Here is a 5,520-nt window from a genome sequence, read left to right on the forward strand (position 1 = left end):
TATAATAAATAGTAATAGTAATTACAACTAAGCCATTGCCCCATAGCAGCTGATGAATAGGGACCAGAATGAATTAGGGCGCAGTTGAAGATACACCCCACTTTTCTTTCATTACATGTTTTTCTAACAGCGAAAATCCAGAAACACAACAGAAAATCAGAGAGTTCAGTTTCCTGTTTTAAAAAACCCAGAAGACACCCAGTCATAATGGAAAGTGTGCTTCAATTTTTTTTATTAACTTCTTGTACATTATTTTACACAAATGGAATGTTAAAACATACAACCTAGATCAGTTAAAAAAAGGGGGGGTGGAATCAATGATCACTTACCGGCAGACCAAGTACATGATGAACCTTTTAAAAAATCCTCATTTCCCCAACCATACAAGCTCAATTTAAAAAGTTACAAATGTGTTACATTAGACGTCGCTAATTGCATTCTGGTTTATTAGCAGGGTAAGGAAGGAAAACTTCTTGCCCACTGCCACTACCAAACGTTAAGCTGCGTCCTGCTCACAGTTCCATCTAACGTGTTGTGGAAATGAGTTAGTCCAAACAGCTGATTCATAGCATGAATCTAATGGTTTGAAGAGCACACACTCTTGGTCAGTACAGATAGTCCTGAATCATTGCTTGGTAAAAAGATAGCCTTCCAACTTATCTATGCTCAAATGAGTCTTCTAATTGCTTAGTTCCCCCCTCGCCATTCTTCAAATTATTCTTGCATCTTCTCAAAGCTGGGAAGATGGTGGGAGGTACAATCTTGCTTCATACATCAAAATAAAATATTTCAGTCCCTGTTTAATGAGTGCATCCCTTATCACGGTGGTTTGCATGCTATGCTTCAGAAAACACTGGGAAGTCTGTTAGATGTTCTACAATGAGAAGATATGGGCAGAGAAGTTCTGTTCAGACACTGTTAAGGTAAAGGTAAAGGTACCCCTACCCGTACGGGCCAGTCTTGACAGACTCTGGGGTTGTGCGCCCATCTCACTTAAGAGGCCAGGGGCCAGCGCTGTCCGGAGACACTTCCGGGTCACGTGGCCAGCGTGACATCACTGCTCTGGCCAGAGCCAGAGCCAGAGCCGCACACGGAAACGCCGTTTACCTTCCCGCTGGTAAGCGGTCCCTATTTATCTACTTGCACCCGGAGGTGCTTTCGAACTGCTAGGTTGGCAGGCGCTGGGACCGAGCAGCGGGAGCGCACCCCGCCGCAGGGATTCGAACCGCCGACCTTTCGATCGGCAAGCCCTAGGCGCTGAGGCTTTAACCCACAGCGCCACCCGCTATAAATCCTGCCCTACCATGAAGTTCTGGGTGTGTTAGAGGACATTCCCTCAGTTCGTCAGAAGGTGTGGTGAGGCCAGATGAGACTGGCCAGTACCTCATGTGAACTGTCTTAGTACACTCTTTCAGAATTCTTTCCAAGGCACAGTGGCTCCTTGGTGGCAAAGAAAAGGGGGAAAAAAGACAACAGAAAAAGGATTCCCTGAAGGTTTTTAGTTTGAAACCGCAGACCATACAATTTGTGAAGGAGCCACTTTTTGCAGCTTGCATGAACAATAGTTTGCCACTGACAACACTTAAAAGAGAAAAAGTGCAAATGTTTTGCCTAACAAAAAGGGGTTTAGGGATTCAATGAGGACTCACTCTGTATGTCGTCGTGTGTAGGAACAAGGGCAAGCAGTTTGCTAGTTGTTTGATGCCTTCTGAATGATAAATCCACAGAATCTGGAAACATGAAAAATTCAGTATTGGGTATCTTTTGAGATGTTTAAGGGAAGTGCAAAGTAACCAACTACTTCATTTAAAAAGCCTCAACTTATTAGAAGGCCATCTTTAAAATATTTCCCTTTCCCCCCTATGACACTCCAGAACGAAAAATAGCCTCAAAAATGAGCAACAGTACCCTTAACCCTCTGCATCTCTGCTTAACGTTTGTTCCAGTAGATCTAACATTTACCTCCATCAATCAGTCAACTAATATTGTAGCCAACTAATCTGGCAATTCATGATTGCAGGCTGGAATGCAAAGCAAAATCTTTGCTGAAGCAACTTCTGAAACACTTAAACAGATGCCACATATATAAAGAACTAGACTGACAGCAAGCAAAGTCTGCACATCATTGATGCCATTTCTTTCAAACAGATAGGGGTTCTTGCCTATTTGCAACTCAGAGACACAAAAAAGTAGTAGCAAAAGCAAGTCAATTTTCCAAATAAATGCTGGACACACGGGCAGCTTTGAGTCTTTAGCACTGCTTTGCATTACTTTTGCAGTTTCCACCACTGTGGCACGAAACATACCAATGTACTCTAGAGAATGCCTTCCAGCAGCCTGAGAATTTTCCAACAGCAGCAACTTACATTGTTCTGCTTCTGAACTGCAACCGCAAATTTGGCCTCCTGACTGAGTTAATTTAGAACAATGCACTTCTGTCTTTTCAATATATCCAGCAGAACACAGAGCAGACACCATACTTAAGAACTGAACCTGGCTGGCTGCACTTTGGAGCTTTTCAGTTTCATTGCACAGGGCTGGATCAGAAGCAGGAGCCATCTAAAGAAAGCTGCTACTACTTGACACAAGGAAGTGGTTGGGCCAAAATGATGGAAAAAGCTCCTCCTCTGGCGAAATCTGTATAATGGAGTGCTAATTGAGGTCAACAAAAGAGTTTGCTCAAATAAAAGAAGCAGGGCAGAATAAGGCTCAAGACTGCAGTGTGCAATGTCTTAGAAGGAGGAAGTAAGGAGGAAAGAGATTTGAAGCTTAAAGTCTAAGACAAGGAAGTATAAATAGCAAGTTATGCTATCAAGAAGATCAAGCACTGAGATTAGCTCATTGGCAATGCAGAGTGGGGACTTTCCATACCAGCATGTCTGCTTGACAAAGCAAAATCATCTGGAAAATCCCACTCTGGCTCAAAACCAGCCAAGGGAATAAATGACAGTAAAAGACATGTTTCTTCCTTTTCTTTTCTTTTTTTAAGTGTACTGGAGTAGCAAGCAATATAAACATATATTTCTGGACTCACCTGCTTTTGTGTGTGTAAGGATACTGAATAGAATAAAAGCTTTTGAGGCTTCAAAGGAAAAAGGTACGTGAAGAAACCCGACTGAAAAGTGCCCAGTCTGAAATATTCACATTCCAGGGCCATTTACAAATTACATGGAATCAAACTCCAGGTTGCTCAAGAGTCACAGCCAATCCTGGCTCCCTGATATATGAATAGGTATATTGATTAACTCTTCCTCCTAAGAGCTCCTGTATACCAGTGTTACATGTAAATCTAAAAATGTAAAGTACCAACAGGACACTGGGAAAGGTGGAGAACGATAAGTTAGTGCAGAAAATCGCAAGTACATTTACATTTAAATTACTGCCTTGCTTATATTGTCCCAACCTCAGTGTCTGGTACCAGCAGTAATGATCCCTGGGGGAAAAAATCATTGAATCCCAGCAGCTGCAGCAGAAGATCTGATTTAAGTTCAAGGGAGGGAAAAGTCCCTGAACGGTACGACACAGTGCTGTTACATGAGATGGAGACATAATTTAAAGCCAATGAATGCAAGTCTTTACTGTCAGAAGGTAAAAAGAACTTGAGATACCAGGAAGGAGTAACAGGCTGCCTACAGGCTAATAAAACTCTTTTCTCTCTATCCAATATCCTAAAGCTACAAGAAACCACCATATTGCTTCCTTTCATTTGACAGAAGTAGGTATTGGGTTGCAAAAACAGGTTGCCTTGCAAGGTGGGGTTAGGGAGACATTTGCAGGGCAGACATAGAAGTGGGCTACTTAACCCTTCTCCATTTGCCACTTTTTTGGGGGGGAGGGGGGTCCTTAACAAAAGCATAATTTAATTCTTAAGAACAAAATAATGTGAAATACATCTTATTTTTTGCTATATAAACATGTGAAAAGTTTCAGTCACCTTTATTTAACGCTTTTGTTACAAACTTTACAAGGTACTTTTAACAGCTTCCAAAACGGGTCCCTTTTTTGGTGGAAACAGATATATATATTATTAACAGCTCACAATTTTACTTAATGAGCTTCTTCCCTATCCCATACCCCTCATTTTTCAATTTATGGTAAGCCACAGTAGTGTAAAGTTTTATTGGTTCAAGAAATATAGGTGGTTCCTTCAAATGTATGCTCACAGTTATGTATGTTTAAACCCATTTATATCAATGGGATGAAGGATGAGCAGTTGGGTACAGAATTATATCTACTGTCAAAAGCCTGGCTAACAGCATTGAACGTGAACTACTATGATCTGCCACTGAGACAACCTTGAATAATAATCATTAAAAAACCCACACAAAAGTCAATCCAGGTCCCATCCCCATGAAATGTCTCACTTTGCCCACCTTTGTGACTACTCAGCTAGAGAGAAACAGCCTGGAGATTAAAGTAGTACAAGAAAATAACTACCTGAAACATGTTTAAAAAATACCCGTTAAATTACCTTAACTGGCAGCACTTGAGATGGTAATTCTTATTTCCCTATAATTTATTTTAAAAAATATTGCATAGCTGCTAAATTATGCTGTCTCTCTTTTCTTTTTTAAGTTTTGCTGCTGCATTGATATCCACAAGCAGTAAAGGTGAATTTTAGTAAATGAACATAGTATGCGGATTTCAATTAACTCTATAGCCTGATCAACGACGTCAATTAATGATCTGCCTTGATTACATTTTGCTCTTTGGGCTGCAGTCTGGCAAAGCTTTACTTAAAAAATAAAAAAAAAAATCCTAAGTCAAGGAATGTTGCATTCTTTCACAGAAAAAATGTGAACAGCATAAAGGGTGCAAAATTTCATGAGGAAGTTCACACCGCTTAACTGTATGTACTTCATAGATTGCCTTTACCCCCAGTCCCAAGCTCATGGTACACAGTGGGAGTGGGGTGGATTCCAACTCCAAAATGGCATTTTCCTTGTACAATGTCCCAGAATCTTGATCCGGAGCACACAGCTTCCATTCAAGAAAGAACATGAGAACAAACTGCTTCTGCAGACAGTTTTCTTTTTTTAAAAAAAAAATATTAAAATGAAAGTTAGTAACTTTGGCCTGTAGATACAAAATGTTGTCCGTAAAGTCTGTGGGAGGAGGACTTTTCCAGGATGTGCAGCATTTTCAAGAATCCCTGTGTCTCCTTTAAGCTGAGTGTCGGTACACTGAGCTTCCAGCTTCGCATCACTTGTCCCGTGTCGTGTTCCATCTCCCTCTTAACTTTCCAGTACAAAGTGAACAGAAGTCCGGTCTCACGTCGGCATCTGAAGATGGAACGCCAAATCCTTTACACGTGATGATCAGTGTGAGAGACTAGAAAGAAATTCACAGAGAAGGAAGTTAACTTTCTTGGAAATGGAGTGTGTTCTATAAACAGCAGGTTTTTTGGGGAGGGGTTGGGGAGGGAGAAAGTATGAGTCTCTCTGGACACCACTTAAAAATAAATTGCCCTTGTGTGTATAAACAGCCATAAGAACCAGCTGATACTGAGAAAACTATTCA

General features: G+C 40.9%; 1 long non-coding RNA gene across 1 annotated transcript; it reads right to left on the reverse strand.

The window, feature by feature from the left end:
* Positions 1-215: 215 nt before the first annotated feature.
* Positions 216-5,520, reverse strand: LOC307199538. Its single transcript, XR_013832014.1, has 2 exons — positions 1,271-5,520; positions 216-915 (listed from the first exon to the last, which is right to left on the reverse strand). It is a non-coding gene; the product is annotated as an uncharacterized lncRNA (long non-coding RNA).

The sequence above is a fragment of the Podarcis cretensis genome (genome assembly GCF_951804945.1).
Source record: "Podarcis cretensis genome assembly, chromosome: 12".
NCBI classification, from domain to species: Eukaryota; Metazoa; Chordata; class Lepidosauria; order Squamata; family Lacertidae; genus Podarcis; species Podarcis cretensis.